The sequence below is a fragment of the Peromyscus leucopus genome, chromosome 3, assembly GCF_004664715.2.
Source record: "Peromyscus leucopus breed LL Stock chromosome 3, UCI_PerLeu_2.1, whole genome shotgun sequence".
NCBI classification, from domain to species: Eukaryota; Metazoa; Chordata; class Mammalia; order Rodentia; family Cricetidae; genus Peromyscus; species Peromyscus leucopus.
The window spans coordinates 35,660,561-35,685,428 of NC_051065.1; positions in this window are offsets into that span (position 1 = coordinate 35,660,561).

A 24,868-nucleotide genomic window follows, 5' to 3' on the forward strand; every position below is an offset into this window, starting at 1 on the left:
TTTTGTCACTTCATGTTCTATGGCACTAAGTCAAGGTTTAAATTTTTATGACATTGGGTGTAACAATGGACCTATTTTAGGTCATGATGGCTTTTCCTTAATTCATTTTTTGTCAGACTGAGATGACATTCACACACAAAAAGCTTAGAAAAAGGCTGTCTCAGATAATGTGTAGTAAAGGGTGGAAAGGTATGTGGTCCAGATGTGGTGATGAGTCCCACTCACTATTTTAGAGACAGTGGTGCTGCCATTATCTACCAGTGTGAGTTCAAAGAAAATGCCAAGATGTGCAAGTACTCTTTGGAAACCAGACAGCTACAACTCTGATCTAAAGTTAATAGAAAATTAATCACTTTGAACTTATTATGTGACGTCACATTGATTTATTTTTAAGAATTAGAATAGATTCACATGTATTTAGCATGGATATGCATACTAGGTAAACAATGTCAAGCTATTTAACATCTCTGAAAAATTAAAAATAATGTAAAATGAGGATATCACTATAAATAAAAGATTCGCTATAAAGATTTAGGAAAATGAAAATACATTTTTCATTTCTAGACCAGAGTCTAGATGTCAGTTATTCTTCTTTTAATATTCATCTGTACTGTAGTTTTAAGCTACAAGATGGTTTTAGAGGTAACATTTAATTCATCACATCATCAAATATTTGCTTATTTATATACACACCTCAATAATTTACTTATTCTCTATTCCTATAATTTTTCCTTTTATTGAAAATTGATTGTTTAATACATCCCGATTATAGTTTCCCCTCCCCATACTCCTTCCAGTTCCTCCCACCTCCACTGCTATGCTAATCCACCCTCTTTCTGTCTCACATTATAAAACCAATAAGCTTCTTAGGGATTATAATATAATAAATGTAATATAGTATGTTAAAATAATATGTAATAAAGTAGAACTGAAACGAATACATCAGAATATGAAAACACAGACAAACAGAAGGAAAGTCGCCCAGAAAAAGGTACGAAAACCAGATATAGACACAGAGACCCAATGTTCACATGCTCAGAACCATCTTAAAAACACTAAATTGAAAAACATAATATATACTTAAAGGAACTGTAGGATAAAAAAAGAAAAAGTAATATATAAATAAAATAAAATGTAAAAATAAGATAAAATAATAATAATACAAAAAGCCCTGACATGATAATAAGAGACAAGGAACCTCCAGAAGCTGAGTCCACTTTCTGTTGGTCATCTACTGCAACCTACACTTGAGAGTAGTTTATTTCCCCAGGGAGAGTCCTGTGCAGGAAACTCAATGTTCATTTGCAAGTGCTTATCAATTGGAGGTAGTTCTCTGGGTTAGGGATGGGGATGTGTCCACTTCTCCTTTCACCTTTAGAATCCCATCTGGTCCAGAGTCGTGCAGGCCCTGAGAATGCTCCCTCGGTCTCTGTGAGTTTATATGTACATTCATACTGCTGATTTAGAGGGCCTTGTTTCCTGAGTGTCCTTCTTCTGCTCTGGCTCTTACACTCTTTCTATCTCCATTTCCACAGAGATTTGATAAAGATATCAAATTGTGCAGAGAATGTATTCACCTCTCTGTATAATGTCTGGTTGTGGGTCTCTGTATTTTTTCTCATCTGCTGAAGGAAGAAGCTTTTCTGATGATAGTTGAGAATGACACTGATTTGGGGTAGAGCAGAATGTCATTCAGAGTCATATTATGGCTATGTTTTTATTTTTACAACAGCAGTATTTGGGGTTACCCTTGGTGCTTGAATTATCTTGTCTCAGGTTCTTGGTCACCCAAGCAGTGTTGTGTATGGGTTCCATCTTGTGGAGTCGGCTTTGAGTCTAATCAAATATTGGTTGGTTTCCCCTCAGTTTTGTGCCACTATTGCACAAATGTATCTTGTGGGCAGGTCATCGATGCAGATCAATAGGTTTATAACTGGATTGGTGCTTACTTTTCTCCTTTGGTAGCATGGACAGTACCTTTCTGTACCCAAAACATTAGCACATTGGGGTAAAAGCCCTAGTAGGCATCAGCTCTACTTCTCCACGTTCGGTGAGTTGTATAGGTGTTGTCTTCAGCAGTGGGGGCTTGCTGTCAGTTTGTGGAGACCAACCTATAGTCTTGGCAACCGCCAGGGTTTGTTTGGGGATTCCCATGCAACTTCTTTGACCAACAACTTAACTAGATGTTCCCCATTCCTGACACAGGAGGGTTCATTGGTGACAAGAGCTATGCAGTTGGGCTTTGTCTCTCCCATTATTTTGTGTTTTCATTTAGCTCATCTTCATATATGCATATATTTAAGGAAGCTTCTATTGCATTAGATTGCCATAATACCCCTCATATGGCCCGTAATTTTAATGGATAATTGACTGATTTTCAATTGATTCATTTTCATTGTTAATTCTTTCAGTAATAAAATAATTTTAGATAAAACTTTAAGAATTAAAAGTTTAGTAAGTGATAATATATCCTAAACTTTAAAAGAACATGTTTCAAATTTATATATGAGTATATTTGTGCACATGGTATGTATGTGCATGTGCACATGTCACATGTGGAGACTAGAGGACAATTTCTGAGAATCTATTTTTTCCTCTGAGCACATCATCAGTACTTTTGAAATTGCTGAGAAGTGTTTTAATATATATATATATTATATATATAAATAATATAATAATAATGTAATAATAATATATATATATATTTTATATATTATATATATATATATATAAAATCTTGTTTGTTATTGATGGAAACCTGAGCTGTTTCTAACATTGACTGGCATCAGTAACCAAGTCAGAGAGCATGTATCCACAGGTGTAAAGAGATGTCTGAGCTCCATCTGAAATACACACAGTCTCTGACATGACCGTTCTATCTATTGAATGATGGTTGGCTGATTTCTGGTATTATTTTTAGACTCAGAACCTGAAGAAAAGTGAAATGTAGCTCATTTTGCAATGTACAAAATAGGCTTGTATTTTGTATTATTATATTACCATATTACTCCCCAAAGTAAAACACTACATAGCATATATTCACTTATAATTGACTCAAAAAAATCATAAATTTCCAATAGTCTTCATCTTTAACCTTGTTACCAGTGAAAGATTAAAATATAATTAAATAAAATTTACTTTAATAAATTAGAATTTATGACCTTTGGAAAAAATCACAGCACTTTTATTAGACAAAGGGATGATTTATTACAGAAGTTATAATTAAAATTAATGAATGTTATAATATAATACAATATTTCTCAGAGCATTGGAATCACCATGTGAAAATCTGAACTTTAAGTTCTTCTATTTGGGTTTTTAAAGGTAATTTAAATTTACTGGCATTTAAAGCAACACATTTTTAATAAAACACAAACAAGTAGTATAATTCTCGTTGAGCTAATCATGGGACTAAAGCTTTTTGATTGGGAAAGAGTCTTTAGGAGGTCTATTTCAAAAGTCTTTTAGTTCATCTTTTTCTCAAAATGATGGCTACTGGGTACTTAGGAAGAGTCAGACAAAACTCAACCAAGATTGTAATGGGAACAGTTCTTATAATTTAGCTATCCTTGAAACAAGATAGTGATAAACTAAAGACTTATAAAATGTTATGAGAAAAAAATGATAAGCATCACATATGTGAAAAGGATTTTCTCAAGCCATTTAATCTGTAAATGGTATTTTTGGCTTGAATTTTTATAGATGTTGAGAAAAATAATTCAAGAATCTATACTGGCTCTCTTTAATATTATGTGATGCTATCTAACAGAGTTACATACAATAATAAGAGGTGTCATTAAAATGCAATTGTAGCTAGAGTTTTCCTGCCTTGCCCACAGTCAGGACAAATCTGTCACTTGCCAGTCCCACAGCCGCTCAGACCCAACCAAGTAAACACAGAGACTTATATTGCTTACAAACTGTATGGCCATGGCAGGCTTCTTGCTAACTGTTCTTATATCTTAAATAAATCCATTTCCATAAATCTATTCCTTGCCACGTGGCTGGTGGCTTACCGGCGTCTTCACATGCTGCTGGTCATGGCGGCAGCTGGCAGTGTCTCTGCCTCAGCCTCCTGCTTCCCAGAATTCTCCTCTCTCCTTGTCCCACCTACTTCCTGCCTGGCCACTGGCCAATCAGTGTTTTATTTATTGACCAATCAGAGCAACAGATTTGACATACAGACCATCCCACAGCATGCAATTAAGATTTACCTCTCAGGTCAACCTGTCAACATGCCTCATTTTGCTTAATTATCTACAGATTTTCACAACCACCTGTGTTCAGGAGGGCTTTTCATCTTTAGCAAGTCAAAGACATGAAGTTTTGTTTTGTCTTTGCTTTTATTCAAGCCACCTAGTCCAGCCTCTACCCATTCCTGAAAAAAAACGCCTTGCAAGTCTTTCACTGTCTGCTCTGTCTTCTCTAGCAGTCATGAGTTCCTACCAGACACATGGAAAAAATGTGAATTAGAAAAAAAAGGCAAGCCTACCTTAATAAACACAAATGAAGTATTGCAAAAAGCTGGTGTTGTTGTTTAAATAGTAACCTGGCTTTGGGGGTCTATTGAAGCTCTTGCCTCTCCTTCACAAAGTTAAAAGTTTCATTCACTAACTATTCACTTTTTCCTACTTGCTAATGCTGTCTGGAATATATAAATTTTAATCAGCAGAATTATATTAAATTTCCAGTGACCTACACGAATACATGTGTAAAACAATGTTTTAAAATAAAGATAGTATTATTCATATGAACTGACTTTGAAAGAAGATTGCTTAATTTAGTTGATATCCCAAAGTGATCTGTGGTGACCCCATGATTTTGTTTTTGGTAATTTGACTTTAATTTGTATATTTGGAAACTCATTGGCATTTAGAAAGTGTTCTCTCCAAACCTAGTTAAATTATGCATTATCATTTATCTTCACATTTCTTAAATTAATCCATCACTTATGGAAATGCAATGCAGGACAGTGGGGATGATTCAGACTTAAAAGCCCAACTGCTTGGGGTTGAACCCCAGCATGGTCTTGTACTCACTATGACCCTGGGCAAGCTACCTCATTTCTCTCTGATTTAATATCCTCCTCTATGAAATAAAGATAAGAAATGATTGGCTTCCTGAAGCTGATAGCAATTCTAGGTGATGGCTAACACCTTAGCTAAGGCAGAAAAATGGACATTGTATTAGTCACAAGTCCACCACTTGCCAACTTCTCACACAATCATATCTCTTTATGTTATACTTAATTTCCAAGTGAAAACAATAATGAATTAATAATTATACCTAACATAATATAACTACCAAAGGAAAATTATAAATGCAATATACATTTAACCAGGTCATAATTATGCCTAATATGTTATAACTATGCCTCATATAACTGCAAACATTAAAAATTTAGAATAGGTGGTAATGTCTCTTGATGGATATGTTTTTAGTGTCTCAAAGTTAAATACATTTCCACTAACATTTTCTTTTCTTTTTTTTTTTTTTTTCGAGACAGGGTTTCTCTATGTAGCTTTGCGCCTTTCCTGGAACTCACTTGGTAGCCCAGGCTGGCCTCGAACTCACAGAGATCTGCCTGCCTCTGCCTCCCAAGTGCTGGGATTAAAGGCTTGCGCCACCACCGCCCGGCTTCACTAACATTTTCTTAATTGATGTTACATTACATGACAAAGAAATTGAGGAAAAAATACAAATATCTGTACAACCACATTCTTAACACAACTAGACAGAAACACTCTTGTCAATTACAGTCCTTGTTTCTGCATCTGGTCACATGGTGTTTATAACTAACCTCCTCTACTAACCATTCAGCATTTCTTCCACTCTATGGAAGCACACCAGCTGGTCTTGGCTCTTTTCCTGGAGGAGTGGCCTATACCTTCATTCCTGATGTGTCTGTGTTTTTTGTCATACTGTCTGGATTAGACTGTTGGGTTTTCCCATTGGCTTTAATCACAGGACATGATAGCACCAAGAGACACCCTAAGGGATCTTCTGCACGCCAGACATAATCTTTCTTACCTCCATTGTGTAGAAGCAATTCGATTCCCCTTTGGTAATCTGGATCAATCACCCTTCCTAAAATGTTATTCCTTTCTCAGAAGCAATATTGTATGGAATACCATTATAGTGAATAATACATTCTGAAAAACCATGTCTGGTGGTTTGGCCAGAAGCATTACATGCAGGAAAGGCAAACCCATACACAGAACAATTATCTATCCAGTAAGGACAAAGTATTGTCCTTTCTTGGAGAAAGTGATCAATTGTAGTCAACCTGTCACCAGGTTGCTGGCTGGACACCCAGTGAAATGATACCATATCTGGGGCTCAGTGTTGGTCCCTGCTGTTGGCAGATCTGGCATTCAGCAGTAGCTGTATCCAGGTCAGCTTTGGTGAGTAGAAATACATGTCGAGCCCATGGATACCCGAATTTCTGATACCATGACCACTTTGTTCATGGGTCCACCAGACAATGACAAGGATATCTCTGCATGCTCCACAATACAGGGTTCCTAAGAATTTCATTGAGGTAGAATTTTGGTTGGATTTATTTTCCATCATTTAATGCACACATATGTTACCAACAAGTCCAGAGAGGTTGTGACCTCCTTGTCACTTGGTCCAATCAACATAATGTCATCAGTGTAGTGAACCAATGTGATATTTTGTGGAAGAGACAAATTATCAAGATCCTTGTGAAATAAGTTATGACCAGGACTAAAGAGTTAATGTATCCTTGAGGTAAAAATAAAGGTGCTGGCCTTGCAAATTGCTTCTGGTAGTCTTTATTGTCAGGTACCAAGAAAAAAGGCTTGCTAGGTCAACAGCTGCATACTATGTACCAGGAGATGTATTACTCTGCTCAAGCAAGGATGTTGTATGCAATTAGAGTCATTAATTTTTTTTTTGGTATTTTTTTTATTTAAGATTTTTTTTTTTACTCATTTTACATACCAACCACAGAGCCCCCTCTCATCCCTTCTCCTGCTCACCCTGCCAGCCTTCCCCCCAACCTGACACTCACAATCTCTCATCTGAAATGCTAAGGGTTCCCATGGGTAGTCAGCAAAGCCTGGTACATTTAGTTGAGGCAGGACCAAGACCCTCCCTGCTACAACAAGGCAGAGCAAAGCATCCCTCCATAGGTAATGAGCTCCAAAAAGCCAGCTCATGCACCAGGGACAGATCTTGATCTCATTGCCAGGAACCCCTCAAACAGAGCAAGCCACACAAGTGTCTGCTATACACAGAGGGCCTAGTCTGGTCCTATGCACATTCCCCAGCTGTCAGTCCAAAGTCCGGGAGGTCATACTCTCTCGTCAGCTATATCTGTGGTTTAACCCATCATGATCTTGACACCTCTTTCGCATATAATCTCTCTTCCCTCTCTTTGACTGGACTTCCAGAGCTTGTCCTGGTGCTTGACTGTGGATCTCTGCATCTGCTCCCATCAGTTACTGGATAAAGGTTCTATGATGACAGGGTATTCACCAATCAGATTACCACGGTAGGCCAGTTCAGGCACCCTCTTCACTATTGCTAGTAGTCTAATCTGGGGTCATCCTTGTGGATTCCTGAGAATTTCTCTAGTACCAGGTTTCACCCTCATTCCATAATGTCTCCATTCCAGATGTCTCTTTCATTGCTCTCCCACTCTATCCCTCCCGCAGCTCAACCATCCCATCACCACATGTTCTCATCCTCCATCCCATTCCCTCTACTGCCCCTCCTCTTACCCAGTTTACTCATGGAGATCCCATTTATTTTCCCTTCCCATGGGTCCCTCTTAGGGTTTTCCTTGTTTGTGGGGGGAGGGCCTATGGAGCCAGGTGCTAGTAAAGTTGGCCTCCAGGGAAAGTGTAGAGGGTGGAAGCCAGTTGTTTACAAAAAAATATGATTGGAGCTTCAGTAAGAAAGATGATGTCAGTACATGATTCCCTCATAGACAACACTGTAAATACTGTAGACTAGGTGTGTGTTTGGGTAACCTTTAAGCTGATCAGCCCAATGGGGCATTTGCTCCTCCCCCCTTGTTTTCTTTACACTTTAAAAAGAGCTTGTTTTTAAATGAGTCCTTGCTTGACTTGGCTCCCTGCTGTGTCTGATTGGGGGCCATGAGAGGCTGGGAAAGGGGTAAGCAGTGCACTTACCTTTCCTTGATTCCAGGTCTCCCTTCTCAGGGGACCTAATTTCCCAGTGGGCAGGACCCCACATTTGTTTTCTACCTTCTCTGGAGCTGTGGGTTATAGTCTGGCTATCCTTTGCTTTACATCTAGTATTCACTTATGAGTGAGTGCATACCATGTTTGTCCTTCTGTGTCTGGGTTACCTCACTCAGGATAATATTTTCTAGTTCCATCTATTTGTCTGCAAATATCATGATGTCATCATTTTTGTTGTTGTTGTTTTACAGCTGAGTAATACTCCATTGTGTAAATGTACTACATTTTCTTTATCCATTCTTCAGTGGAAGGGCATCTAGGTTGTTTCCAGGTTCTGGCTACTGTGAATAATGCATAGTTGAGCATGTGTCCTTGTGGTATGATTGAGCATCCCTTGGGTATATGCCCAGGAGTGGTATAACTGGGTCTTGAGGAAGACTTATTCCAAATTTTCTGAGAAACTGCCATACTGATTTCCAGAGTGGTTGTACAAGTTTGCATTCCTACCAACAGTGGAGGAGTGTTCCCCTTGCTCCACATCCTCTCCAACATAAGCTGTCTTCAGTGTTTTTGATCTTAGTCATTCTGACAGGTGTAAGATGGTATCTCAGAGTTGTTTTGATTTGCATTTGGCAGTGTTTCTTCTGTTTCCATTATGTGGAACAATTTGAGGAATATTGGTGTTAGCTCTTCCTTGAAATTCTGGCAGAATTCTGTGCTAAAACCATCTGGCCCTGGACTTCTTTTGGTTGGGAGACTTTTAATTACTGCGTCTATTTCCTTAAGGGTTATAGGTCTATTTAAATTCTTTACCTGGTCTTGACTTAATTTGGGTATGTGGTACCTATCCAGAAAATTGTCCATTTCTTTTAGATTTTCCAGATTTGTGGAGTACAGGTTTTTGAAGTATGAACTGATAGTTCTCTGGATTTCCTCGTTGCCTGATGTTATGTCGTTCTTTTCATTCCTGATTTTGTTAATTTGGATATTCTTTTTCTGCCTTTTGGCTAGTTTTGGTAAGGACTTGTCTAACTTTGTTGATATTTTCAAAGAACCAACTCTTTGTTTCATTGATTTTTTGTATTGTTCTCTGTGTTTCTATTTTATTGATTTCAGCCCTCAATTTGATTATTTCCTGTTGTCTATTCCTCCTGGGTGAGTTTTGTTCTTTTTGTTCTAGAACTTTCAGGTGTGCTGTTAAGTCCTTAGTGTGATATTTCTCTGACTTCTTTATGTGGGCATTTAGAGCTATGAGCTTTCTCCTTATGACTGATTTCATAGTGTCCCATAAGTTTGAATATATTGTACATTAATTTTCACTGAATTTTAGGAAGGCTTTAATTTTTTTCTTATTTTTTCCTTGACCCAGTGGTGGTTTGGTTGAGCATTATTCAGTTTCCATGAGTTTGTAGGCTTTCTGTAATTTATGTTGTTGTTGAATTCTAACTTTAAGCTATGGCATTCTATAGCATAAAATACAGGAGGTTATTCCAATTTTGTGGTTGATATATTATGCACCCCAATAAACTTATATGGGAGTCAGAGAACAGAACAGCCACTATATTAAACATAGGTTTAGGCAGTGGTAGCACATGCCTTTAATCCTAGCATTCAGGAGGCAAAGATCCGTCTCGATCTCTGAGTTCAAAGCCACACTGGAAACAACTAGGCATGGTGACACACACTTTTAATCCCAGGAAGTGATGGCAGGAAGCAGAAAGGTATATAAGTTGTGAGGATCAGGAACTGGAGCCTTTTTAAAAGTTTAGCTTTTAGCAGCAATTCAGCTGAGATCCATTTGGATAAGGATTCAGAGGCTTTGAGTCTGAGGAAACAAGATCAGCTGAGAAGTTGTCTAGGTGAGGTTGGATGTGGCTTGTTCTGTCTCTCTGGTCTTTCAGCATTCACCCCAATACCTGGTTCTGTGTTTTTTTTTGTTTTTTGTTTTTTGTTTTCTTTGTTTTTTTGTTTTTTTTTTGTTTTGTTTTTTTCGAGACAGGGTTTCTCTGTGTAGCTTTGCACCTTTCCTGGAGCTCACTTGGTAGCCCAGGCTGGCCTCGAACTCACAGAGATCTGCCTGGCTCTGCCTCCCGAGTGCTGGGATTAAAGGCGTGTGCCACCAACGCCCGGCGTGTTTGTTTTTATTAATAAGAACTTTTAAGATTCGTGTTACACAATTTTTTTTTTTTGTATCTGTTGAGATTTTCTTTGTGACCAAGTGTGTGGTCAATTTTAGAGAAGGTTCCATGGTGTGCTGAGAAGAAAGTATATTCTTTTGTGTTTGGGTGAAATGTTCTGTAGATATCTATTAAGTCCATTCAAGTCATAACATCTGTTAGGTCCCCATTTGTCTGGTAAGTTTCTGTCTGGCAGACCTGTCCATTGGTGAGCATGTGGTGTTGAAGTCTCCCACTACTAGTGTGTGGGGTTTGATATGCCATTTAAGCTTTAGGAATGTTTCTTTTACATATGTGGCTGCCCTTGTATTGGGGCATAAATGTTCAGAATTGAGACTTTATCTTGATGAAGTTTTCCTGTGATGAATATATAATGTCCTTCTCAATCTCTTTGATTAATTTTAGTTTGAAGTCTATTTTGTTAAATATTTGGGGCGCTACACCAGTTTGCTTCTTAAGTCCATTTGATTGGAAAGTCTTTTCCCAACCCTTTATTCTGAGGTAGTGTCTGTCTTTGAGTTGAGGTGTATTTATTATATGCAGCAGAAGGATGGATCCTGTTTTCGTATCCATTCTGTTAGCCTCTGTCTTTTTATAGGCAAATTGAGTCCATTGATATTATGGAATATTAATGACCAGTGACTGTTAATTCCTGATATTTTTGGTGGTAGTATGTGTGTGTTTCTCTTCTTTGGGATTTGTTGGTGTGGGATTATCTATTGCCTGTGTTTTTGTAGGTGCATTTAACTTCTTTACATTGGATTTTTCCTTCTAGTGCTTTCTGTAGGGCTGGATTTATGGATAGGTACTGTTTAAATCTGGTTTTGTTTATGGAATATCTAGTTTATTCCGTCTATGGTGATTGAAAGTTTTGCTGCGTATAGTAGTCTGGGCTGGCATCTGTGGTCTCTTAATGTCTGTCCAGGACCTTCTTGCTTTCTCACTGAGAAGTTGGATGTTATTCTGAAGGGTCTGCCTTTATAAGCTGCATTTTTCCTGTCCTTGATGGTTTCACCAATTTCTGCACTCAGATCTGGAAGTTGTTTCACAGGCTGAGATTCCCTTCTGCCACAATCCTGTGTAGCTTTTCTTTCATTTGTTTCAGAATTTTTCTGCATATCAAACAAAAATGCAGTAGGCTTCTTATCTATTTCATCCCTGAAAACACTATTACTGATTATCCATGACCAAAGTACATATGAGTTATGACACCATAAAAATCACTTTGCCTGTGCTGACTACTAAGTTATGCTATTGTGGACATTGCTTTGCCTATACTGTCCATCATGATAACTATGAACATCTTGCCTTTGGAGATTCAGTGCTGCCACCTGGCCCCTGCTACTACAGGGCCCAATTCTACCTATTGCATTTAATTCATTCAGCCGAGCAGCTCCGCCTCTAACCCTAAGGCGTGACACAAGGAAAAGAGTGACATCAAAGCTCTTCCAATACACTGGTGCTCCACTCACCATTCTGTGCCGTACAGGATTAGTGAAGGGTATGTCTTCTGGGCCTTCACATTGTGGAGGGTTTGGTTTTACACAGTCTACCCACTCTAGTCAGAGTTCCCTAGAGGAACACAACTTTTTATGTATGTACAGGATTTATTATAGGCTTATAGGCTGTGATAAATGTTGTCCAGCTAATCCAACAATGCCTATTTACCAACAGAGTCCAAGAATCAGTAGTTTTTCAGTCCACAGAGCTAAATGTCTCAGCTGGTCTTCATTATATACTGGAATCCTGAAGAAGTAGGCTCTAATGTCAATGACGAAATGGAATGCCAGCAATAACAAGCAGGCAAAGAGAGAGCAAGCTTCCTTCTTCCATATCCTTTATATAGGCTAACAGCAGAAAGTGTGGCCCAGATTAACAGTGGATCATCCTACCCCCAAAGATCTGGATTAAATGTGTATCTTCCCACTCAAAGATCCAGATTAGAAGTGGGTCTTCCCCCTTCTAATGATTTAATTCAGAAAAAGAATCCCTTACGGGTGTGTCTACCATTTGAGTTTTAGTTAATTCTATATGTAGTCAAGTTAACAAAAAGCATAACTATCACAGACATGAAGGAAATCAGATGCAAGAGTGATACAACTTTCAAAGTGAAACCCACTTGCCTTGGTGGGTTATACAGGATTTGGTACTGTTTGGCCGACAGCTGAAAGGTTAAGCTCCCCTGTCTTTGAAGTAGGATATAGTTAGGTGGGAAGGGATTACTTCCTAAGCCTGCTTAGCTGTTATCATTTTACTCGGGTAGCATGTAAATTGGAACAGCATATTTTCAGGCAGGTAAAATAAGACTCAGCTTGCAGACTGAAGACAAGCTGGGGGGACAGAGTTAAAGGGAAGTAGCTTCCCATGTTAGCTTTCCATTGCCATGATAAAATAGCTGAGAACAGAACCCTGAAAGAGAGAAAAGTTTGCTGTGGCCTCATCACTGTGTAGCAGAGGTGAGGTTGAACTTGAAAGCAAGGAATGCATTCTGCACCAGACTGAAGAGTTCACAGCAGACAGGAAGTAGAGAAAGAACAAACAAGGGCAAGGAACAAAACATATCTTTCAAAGTGGAGCTCTCAGACACTTTCACCCAAGCAACTATGACTTCCTGTTTCCCCTTCTTCCCTGCGGTGTTGAGGGCTGAGAACCAAATCTTCAAAGCATGCGTACTTCAGGAGTTATTCACACCCAGAGCATAACATCTGCCAAATATGGGAATAGTTCCAGAGTAGACAAAATTTCAAATTAGAGCTGATGTAGGAATTATGCCTGTAAGTCCTCCACCAAAGGCAGTTTGTTTTAACTCTAGCTGTTACAGATAACACAAAGCAGTAGCTACCATGTGAGTTGTGCTAAAAGAGCAGGATACAACCTGTGGGGGAGGAAATAGACAAGCACATGTTACCATAACAACTCTGCACATGCAAGCAGGAAGTCTGCAGACAACCTTGCAGAGGATCTTAAGAGCCAGTATCAGGAGTCATGCATTCAGCCGACACACTTTCTTTTGTATGATCTAATCAATGGTGAAACAACTACAATATCTGACCATGTCTATGTGAAATTTAAACTTACTTGCCCAGTATAATTCTGTTCTGAGACTGAGACTACCTGAATATTCTTTTCACTTGACTAAACGTCAGATAAATCATGAGTTTAGATCCCTGCACTTCTTTCTCTTAGAACATTTACTTTAGAAAACTTATCATTATACATTTATTTTTGCCCCTATGAGATGGAAATCATTTTACAATGTTTGTTCCATCATTTTCAATGCAGAGTCATCTTTTTCTTAAAGTATTTTTTATTTTATTTTATGTGTTTGAGTATTTTCCTGCAGGTATATATGTATATTAGATGTGTCTTTTTTTGCCTATGGAAGCTAGAAGAGGCACCAGGTCCCCTGAAACTGGAGTTACACATGGTTTTCAGCAACCATGTGGGTACTAGGAACCAAACTAAGCTCCTCTGAAGAGCATTCCATGATCGTAGCTGCTGAGCCATCCCTCCAGCCCAACACAATAATCATCTTCTGAAGCATAATTATCAAGGAAGGCAAGAGGCTCTGTGTCCCAGTCAGTGGAGGAGCCTGACTTCTGTGCACACTCCGCTCTGAGATATGCAGACAATCAATGTTAGGAAGAGAGGAGAAAGTTCAAGTCCATTAGCAAACAGAGAGGGCCCACAACTCACAGCTGGAGCTCCTGAGCCCCTTGTATCAGTGGAACTGAGTGTGTGTCTGGCTTGTTCTGTTCTCTTTCATGTCACCACCAACACTGACAGAATTAAACCAGTTGGTCTGATACCCCGGTCCAATGTAATATTGCTGTTTTTTTTTTTTTTTTCCTTTAAAACTGGCTGGTGAATTTTGTCAATGTTTCTTTCAGTATTTCCCGAATGTCACCTTACTTACTTTGCATATCTTTTAAATGCCATCTGTGTTCTTTCTAAATATTTTGTCTAATGAAATGAATCCATCTTTCCATGGGTGCTCTTATTCCTACCCCTTCTCTCTTAAAAGAAACCTTTCATTATTATTATTATTATTATTATTATTAATTATTATTCATATATATTGCCTACATGTGTGTATCCCCATACTGTATGCATGCCTGGAGCTGGCAGAGATCAGAAGAGAGTATCAGGATGCTGAGAGTAGAATCCAGGTCCTCTGGGAGATCACCCAATACTCTTAGCTATTAAATTGTCTCTGCAGCCCCATCTCTCTCTCTCTTTTTAACAACTTTGTTTTTGTTTAATCACTCTCTCTCCTATAAAATTAGTGCTAGCAAACATATATGTGCCTGTACACACATATATACATATAAACACAATACAATATACATACATATACACACACAATACACACACACATATACACACACACATATACACACATACATATACTTAATAGAATATTACAAGTAGCCCATGAAAGAACTTTAATGTTTTATGCTTTTAACAAAACGCCTTGAATTGTGTTGCTGCCTCTTTTCTCGGGTCGCCATTCATAGAACATACTGAGGAGTTTTATACTCAGAGAAATTTGTTGAAGTCCATTCATTTGTTGCCTCACTGAACAGCAAGGTTTTGCTGGCACTTGTCAACAATAACTGCTTCTAAGATCTTTAATGATCTTCTCTTCTCCAGACCCAGGAGAAACTTGTCACCATCATTAGACAGAGTTGATCACATACTCTACCTAAAGGCTAGCTCTTATCTAACAAATTTTATTTAGATAATCCATCTATTTCCATAGTTTCTTAACATCTTAATTGGGAATGCAATTATAATTTTTATGGTGTAAAGTGGTATTTTGACTCATGGCTTCAAATGTAATTTTATATCTGTAGACAGAGTAGCATTTTCTATTGGGGTAAATATCCACATGGATTTGGATTGATCACATGCTTGTGCTTGGCTGTTTTCCACCTTTAGTTCCTTCTCTAGTACTATTCTCTTAAGTCTAAGTGTTTCTAAGGCTGGCAAGGTGATTGGAACAGATTTTCAAGCAGAAAACGTGGGATCAGCCTGTTATTTCACACAGTCCTTCCTAGAGTCCACTGTGACTATTCCAATGCATTTAAAATCTGCCTGCTTCCCTCTGTTTCTTTAACCTTGTCTAAGTGCAAGTCCTTTTGATGTCATTTAACCAATACTGTCAACTTTCAAGTCAGAGATTCCACTGACAGTCTGAAAATCTAAAAAGAAATGAACTATTTTAATTACTATATACAGAAAAAGTGTCTATACTACTGAAGCAGACAATGTATAACTCGTGGCCTATCTCCAAACAATGATTCCTTCTCTGATTTCTCTTTTGTTGTTTTATGAGTCGCTAGGCCTTGAACCCAGGGCTGTGTGCATGTTAAGCACTCTGCCATGAGTTACAGTCCCAGTCACCAATCTCATCTCTTATTTTTCTGTTGATTCTTCATCACCATGTGTTGGCCGTCCCTATCCTTTTCCTCTCAAGATCACCTGCATGGTTTCTGTGCCTGTGTTTTTGGGTAGATTGTCTTCTTTACTTTCTCTGCACAGCCACATTAGAATTCACACCCAGGCTGAAGTATTTGTCTTTATTAGATGTATCAAAACCAGTTCTTGCTATATATTCTACATAGGAAACTATGTTTTTAAAATACTGTGTATTGTGATTGACAATCATCCCATCTCTGTTTGGTATCTGTCTCCCTAACACAGCTGACATCACAAGATTTGGGGTGATGTCTGCTTTCCTACACTTGCTTCCTGTGTAGTACATTGGAGACATGCCAAGCCTTTATTAGCAAATGAGTGCTCTGTGGAAAATATATTTCTAGGTCTGTGACTGTAAACATTTGTCAGTAGTTCTAATGAGAAGTCACTATGAAGAGAGTGATGCCCATTTGTAAAGCAGTTGTTGTCTTTAGTGTTCTTTAAAAATTGTGTCTTATTTGGTTAAGGTATATTTCATAAAATAACCTTGACTAAATGTAAGTGGATGCAATAGACTGAATTCGACAGCTGTTGTGTGATAATCAAGTTGTAACTACATATTGGATCGCTTGGGATTTGTGTTCACAGTCACATTATTCAAGGCTGCTCAGTGATAGTGCTTGAGATCATATACAATTAAGAGACCAGAACTGTGGCTTTGCCTGGATCAGGCAAATTTCAAATCAACTCAGTCAGCAATCATGCAAATCGCTCCCCTGAAAAAAGCAGATGCTCAAGAACACAGATCAGTTATCGGAACAGCTTTGTTGTAAAGCACATCATAAGTGTGTTTATACAACTTACTTATACAAACAAACAGTAAGTCCTCACGAGCAGCCTAGCTCCATCTGCACATGAATTCTGTTAAGAACACTGCACTTTGGTACCCTGTGATTGGCATCTTAGCTTCACAATTACTGGGTTTTTAAGAGGAGTATTTCCTTTATTACTCATGTATCTGAAATGGAGTGAGTTTTTCTGATAAAAATGACCAGATTCTGTGCAATAATAAATGTACATTAGATTTAACATTCAATACTTTTATTTGAAATATCATCCTCACTTTTTTGTGTGGGTATGTTAGGGTGAACGTGGATGATCTGAAGATTAGAGTTGTCTGAAACTGGTTTTGCGTCTCAACATCAATGATAGCACTAGTTTAGTTTTTCAAGACTTGGATGGTCTGAAAGTTAGCCTACAAACTCAGAGTAAGTAAATGTCCTGCTTTGCTAATAGATTTCTCTAAACTGTAGGGCAGTAGGCATTCATTTCTCTGCATTCCCTAATGATTTAGACACATGTGTGTCTAAATGTGTGTTTTATGAGACACAGCATCAGGAAGAATATCTCTACTTATGTTTTCTAGAGCAAAAAGCAAACACCAGGTGAAAAATATAAATTTAGTGATGGATGAGTAATATTTCCACATGTATATTTTACTTCTTTACTATATTTTTAAATTGACAGATAAAAATGTGTATATTTTCTGGGTACAGCAAAATTTTGGGGAATGTATCAATACATTAGGTAAAGAATTAGAAACTGGGGAACTTTGGAAGCATATAAGCAAATAATTTACACATAGAACCACCCAATTTCAAAAAACATATAAGCAAAATGAAAAAATTCAAACAATTAATATAATGTATGGACACATTGTCTTAGGGTTTCTATTGCTGTGAAGAGACACCATGACCATGGAAATGCTTTTTAGAAAACATTTAATTGTGGTAGCTTGCTTACATTTTCATCATTGTGGAACATGGTGGTGTGCAGGCAGACATGGTGCTGGAGAAGAAGCTGCTGCATGTTGGTATGCAGGCAACAGGAAGTAGACTGTGACACTGGGAATAGCTTGAACATAGGAGGATTCAGAGCCCACCTCCACAGTGATACACTTCCTCTAACAAGGCCACACCTCCTAATAGTGCCACTCTCTTTGGGGGCCATTTTCTTCAAACCACTATGTTCCCTTCTTTGACCTCCAAAGATTTATAGCCATATCATAATGCAAAAATACATGCAGTCCAGCTTCAAAAGTCCTTATAGTCTATAATAGTGTCAACAATGTTTAAAAGTCCAAAGTCTGAAGTCTCTTCTGAATATGTGGCAATCTCTTAACTGTAATATTCCTGTAAAAATAAAAATAAAAAAGCAGATCACATCCAACATACAATGGCATAGCATATATATTACCATTCCAAAATGTAGGGAAGGGAGCATGGTGAGGATATACTGAACCAAAGCAAGACTGAAAACCCTTTGGGCAAAGTTCAAGCTCTGCATTGCTATGTCTGATGTCAAAACGCTCTTCAGATCTCCAACTCTATTCATCTTTATTGACCACAACACACTTCTTTCTCTTGGGCTAATTCCACTCCCTGTTAGCAACAGGTATCTTGTCTCAGCAGGTATCTCATGGCCCTGGCATATCCAACATTTTGGAATCTCCAAGGCAATCCAGGCTTCAACTTCATACCTTCACGCAATGGCCTCTCTATGCCTCCATTCAAGGATACTGCTGACACATGCCTGGCCTCAGCAGTTTTCTTTAGACACAGAAGCAAATTCCATAACCCCTTTTTTCTATCCTTAACTGTAAAACTTGAACCATGTGGTCACAGCTGCTAAATTCTGCTGCTTGCTGGGGCTGGAACATGCCCCCCTCCCCCGTTCAATTACATCTTCATCAGCTTTCTGGTTTTGATGATTACCTTCACTGCCTAAGCTTAGCTGTTCTGAAACTTGCTCTGTAGACCAGGCTGGACTCAAACACAGAGATCTGCCCACCTCTGTCTTCTGAGTGCTGGAATTAAAGGCATGCACCACCACACCTGACTCTAAGCTGTTCTTTAATAGCTTTTCATAAGTTTGAAACTTAGCTGGGTGCAATCTTGCCCTGAGGTCACCACTCCCATTTTCCCATTTCTTAATCTGTTTATATCCTTGAACACAGGACTTATCTCTATTCCACTTCCTGGTGCCATTCTTCTCAATCTGTGTATTTTGTGTCTTTATTTGCTTAGCTTGCTACTTTTCATTATAAATCTCCATCAGAATTAACATTAATAATCACACAACAAAATCTATAAAGCTGTTTTGAGATTTCCTCTGCTAATAGAATTAAACCAAATCTTCACTTTAGCCTTAGGCAGACTCTTCAGACAAGGGCAAAAAGCAGTCACATTCTTCATCAAAATATCCCAAGACCAGGCTCTAGACTATGGACTAACCGTTTTCAGTGTTGAAACTTCTTGATCCCCACAGTTCAAACCACACTCAGTACCACTGTCTCACATGCTCCTACGAGGATGGCCCATTAAGTAGTATTTAAAGCATTCCACTACTTTCCTAACCCAAAGCACCAAAGTCCAAATTCCTCCAAACAAACACATGATCAGGCCTCTCATAGCATTTCCCCAGTCTCTGGTACCAACTTCTTTCTTTGTTAGTGTTTCTATTGCTGTGAAGAGACACCATGACCATCGCAACTCTTTTTGGAAAATATTTAATTGTGGTAGCTTGCTACAGTTCAGAGGTTCAGTCCATTATCATCATGGTAGGACATGGTGGTGTGCAGGCATGCATGGTGATGGAGAAGAGCTGCTACAAGTTGATATGCAGGAAAATAGCTTGAACATAGGAGGATTCAAAGCCCATGCCCACAGTGATACACTGCCTCCAATAAGACCACACCTACTCCAACAGGCCACACCTCTTAATAGTGCCACTTCCTTTGGGGACCATTTTCTTTCAAACCATCACCCATATTTATACATATGGATAATTATGTCTAGTGATTTGTTTTTAAATACAAATAAATGCAAAGAATAGTGTAGGGAAAAGATTTTGACCGAACTCTCTTTATAAGTGTAGAGCTTGTTTTTAACCATCCTATGAAGCAATTGGGAATTATGTAGTAAAAATTGATGAGTGATAAGCACAAAGATTCACATTCAAAATATTCACAGTATTTATTAAGTAACACTTAATTGTGGGTTTTAGGTCAGGTTATGCTCTGATATGAACTACCCCTTTGTAACACAAATCTTAAAAGGTCTTATTAATTAAAAAAAAAAAAACAGAGCCAGATATTGGGGTGAGAGCTGAAATATCAGAGAAACAGAACAAACCAGCCACATTCTTACCTCTATGAAATCCCCAGTCTCAAGAGAGTGAGCTCCTCTCCTCCACCCCACCTTGTCACTTCCTCCCTCTGTCACTTCCTGTCTGCCTGTACAGAACTCCAGACCTCTATGGTTAACTAGTGGCTAGCTCCTCCTTTTGATTTGCAGGCAAGCTTTATTTGTTAGAGAACAAATAAAATATCACCACATTTCCCCTTTTCTTGTCTAAAATAAAAAAGTTTATAACTAATATAAGAAAAACCATATACAATAAGTAAAATAACTATATACAACATTTACAGGCAATAAATACATCAACAATGTCTAGTCCATTTGCATTTGACAAATTCAGAGAAAATACTCCATTATCTATCTTATCTTTGTGAATCCAAAGGATTGTATCTAATTCACCTTTTATCCTAATTTGTATTACCAATCAAAAACTATGTTTTGATGCCTTTTAAACTTAGACACTTTACACCTCTTTAGTGAGTTTCTGTTCTGAATTTCTTAACAAGGAAAACTATAACTGTAATTATATAATCTTTAACTCCCTCAGATCTGAGAAGGAAGTAATATTAACTGAGTAAACAGGTAGTATAGACAAGCACTTTTTCCAGAGAAAGTGAGAAATGAAAGAAACAGCTGGCTGCCTGGACAATCACCCAAAATTTCTGTGCAGTTTTGGAGTTCCATTTTCGGTCTATAGGCCTAGCACATCTGACAGACTCATCTGTGAAGCAGGATTTCCTAAAGGGCCTTCCTACCTTGTCTTGGCAAGGATTGGCAGTCCTTTCTTTTGTGTCCTGCTTGTCCATTTTGGACAGCATACTGTCAGCAGTTGATGCAAAGGCATTTTCTTGCCCAGTGGCTAACCTTTGCCACAAAGAAAGTAAACTCCATATGGAATTTCTTCAATGCCCACCATCTTCTCTGAAGTAGATGTGTGCTGCCAGGAGCAGACATGTCTCATTATGATAAAAAACGAAAAATCTATGTTATTAAAACATCTTAAATGTCATCTGCTGTAGATCTCTGAAGTGTTTGAAGATGACCTGTCTGTCTAAAATATATTTTTGCTTGACCTTGAAAACACCTAATGTGACTACAAGTTCAACTGTAATGATTAGCTATTAACTTGCATTTCTTTATTATCCTAAATAGTTGGTAATAACTTTCAAGGACTAGAAAATTACATTACATTGTTAAATTAATTGTATGGCTACAATATCTTAAACAAGATTAGAAATATATGTATATTCTCTAACAAAATCAATTTCAAATATGTGTCAATATATTTACTTTGTATGCAACATACAAAAATCCAATCCAATGTAAAATATTTAAAATTAATAGTTGCTTTCTAAAAGTAGATTCAATAATCCACCTTTTTATTTTATCTCTATGTCCTCTGCTTTTTCTTTTAAGAGTATATTCAATAATCTACCTCTTACCTACATCCACTTTTTTCCTTTCTTTTACTTTTTTTGTCAAGCAAGAACCCTGAATCTAATCTCTTTGATTAGCTTTGTTTTTAGACCATTATCAATAAACAAATTATAACCAACCATCCTAAACAATGACAATTATCTATAACCCGTATGACCAAAAATCACTTACCCCACCTCTTGGGAATGTGAATGTCATGTTCTTAAAATTACTTCCTGCTCTCTAGGGGTGAAGGCATCTTTAGGGGATCCTGAAAAGAAAAATTTTGGGTTAATTGTCAAGTCCTGGGAGAGGTAGCTGTATCATTTGTTGTCCAGTCCTGCAAAAGTACAGGGCTTGTCCTTGCTCATGTAGTCTGTAAGGTTGGATCATCTCAGGTAGCCATCTTGAAATTGTCCTGAGCAGTTTGTAGTCCAAAGCTGATCTTTTGGTGGTGTTTGTCAGCTTAGTGGTATTGTCATCTTCCTGGCTGAATCATCATTGTGGGGCCCCACATCTTTTTGGAGACTTCAAATTTGCTGTTAGGCATGGTCAGGGCTCCCTACAGAAAACTGATAGAGACTCAAACCAAAATCATGCACAGGAAGCTAGATGAAGCCTTTTTTTTTCTAGAATTAGTTAGTACTCTATGTGAGCATTACTATCATGACAATATATATGTATCTTATAAATGTTGATATAAAATTCATACATAAGAAAAGTTTTAAAGAGTCAAAATAAAACCAAAGAATTATGAGATTAGTGGCTATAGAATAGTTCCTTAATTTTGGTTTTTCTTCTGTTCCATATATGTGTCTTTTCTGGCATGATACAGAGATTTTGCATTTTCCTTTAAAAAGAATGCTTGGGTTTTGAGAATGAGAGAGACATGCTCCAACTCCAAAGCCAGCTTTAATTTTTAATTGAACTGGGACTACATAAAGACCATTGCATTATGTCTGTAGAGAACAGCAGAAATAGCTCAGTCAGTAGAGCATGAGAATCTTAATCCCAGGGTCATGGGTTTGAGCCCCATGTTGAGTGCCAGATGTAACACAAACCTTAAAAGGTCTTATTAATAATAAAAAAAACCTGAAGCCAAATATTGGTGTGAAAGCTGAAAGATGAGAGAAATAGAACAAACCAGCCATGTCCTTTCTTCTACAAAATAAGCCTCAAGAGAGCAAGTTACTCTCTCCACCTGCCTTATCACTTCCTGTCTGTCTGTACAGACCTCCAGACCTCTGTGTTTAACAAGTGGCTAGCTCCTCCTTCTGATTTTCAGGCAAGCTTTATTTGTTAGAGCACATATAAAATATCACTACACCCCTTACTTTGAAAACTGGCCATTCGAATGTGCCATTCCCTGAGAGAGGCCACTTTGCAGCATCTTTGACTTTGTTTTGATGGTGGAAGAGGAATGTTTCCTGGGTACACATGTGAATAGCTGTGGTGGCTTGAATGAGAATGGCCCCTATAGCCTCGTGTATTTGAATGTGTGGTCCCTAATTGATGAAACTGTTTGGGGGATGATTAGAAGATATGGCCTTGTTTGTCACTGAGGGTAGACTTTGAAGTTTCAAAAGCCCAACTTGAGGATGACACATAAGCTCTCTGTTACTGCTTTAATGCTATACCTGCCTGCCTGCCGCCATACTCCCTACAATGATGGTCATAGACTTACCCACTGAAACTGTAAGATGCCAATTAAAAACTTTCTTTTATAAACCTTCATCATGGTGCCTCTTCATAGTAATAGGAAGTCAATCAAAGCAACAACACTATCTGTCTGGCCCCATTTAGTAAAGACTAATAAATGATTTATTCCTGCAAGTAGAAAGAGCACTTTTGGGTTGGGGATTTAGCTCAGTGGCAGATTGCTTGCCCAGCAAGTGCAAGAGACCCTGTGTTCTGTCCTCAGCTCTGAAAAGAAAGAAAGAGCACCACTCTATAAAGTTATTGGTTCAAATGGAAATGTACACTCACAGGAGTGTGTCAAAATTGTATCAGGTAAGCTAGGCGTGATGACTTATTGAACATACAGACCAAGAAAGAGTGTGACTCCCTCATCTGCCACCTATAAAGAAAAGAGCATTTAACACTGTGATGGCTAAGGCCCCCACCAGCCTATCATCTAACCACTCAGTTTATACTTCAAATACACAAAAGTAGAGAACTCTTGGCTGTCCCAGTGACTTCAGCTTGGCTCAGGCCGGCCATTGATTTGTCCCACCAGAATTACTGTCTGCACATCTAGCTGTTTGCCTATGGACCTGCTTGCCATCTGCCTATTTATGCATCTGAACTTGGTCCTGTGCCTATGTAGGACTCAGTTCTATAGCTCAAATCTGACCTAATAGTTAGACTCAATCTCCAAATCTGTGCAGAGACCTCTCTCCAATGGTTCATCACATTCCCATGAGCATTTGCATTTCTATCAGTCTTATTGACAGTTTTATGTCAACTTGGAACAACTAGTATCATCTGAAAGGAGGGAACCTCAATTGAGAAAATGCCTCCATATGATCCTGATGCATGGCATTTTCTTCATTAGTGATTGATGGGAGAGGGTCCAGATTGACATAGCTGGTACCATCTCTAGGCTATTGGTTCTGGTTCTCTAAAATTGTTGGCTGAGCAAGTTATGTAGAGAAAGTCAGTAAGCAGCTCCCCTCCATGTTCTCTGTGTTAGCTCCTGCCTCCAGGTTCCTGCCCTGACTGAGTTTCCTGCCCTCACTATTTTGATGATAAACTGTTACATGGAACTGTGAGTGGAATTAACCCTTTCCTCCCCAGCTTGCATTTGGTCATAATGTTTCATCACAGCAATGGTACCTTTGACGGAGGGAGAACGGTTTTCCAGTTTTGTCTTGGTCTCTTTGAAATTCTTTGCCTCTTTAATCCTTTGTTGTTATTTTGTGACTTATATACATAAATTTATTGCATGATATGTAATGTATGACAGATTTATAATAATAATAATTATTGTAATGAAGTAACTATTTGCCTTAGATAAGACTATCAAAAAAAAATGGAGTATATAGGAAATCACGGTTAACAAAACTGCTATATCTTGTCAATTTTTAGCTGCTCACTCAATTATGACATAGTGTTTGTCTGTGTTTCTGAAATAGCACATTCATTTAAATGTTCAATAAAATACATAATACTCTACAAGGGACCTGCCATTATCAATATATTTTCACAATAACTTTAAAAGTAGGTAATTCTTATTATTTAAAGTTAAATTTAAGTTGAAATGTATTCAATTAATTAAAACATACCTTATTCCAAAAGCCAGAATAATTCCTTCCTTTATTACTGCTTTACCACACAAATGTCAAAATGAAACCAAAAGAAGTAAATTCTATGAATTTAAAGGATAAAATAGACAATGACAAGAGAAGAAAAGGGTTGAGATGTGGAGGATAGTTAGATACATCAACTCAATGTCTCAATGAATTGCTCAGAGGCACCCTTC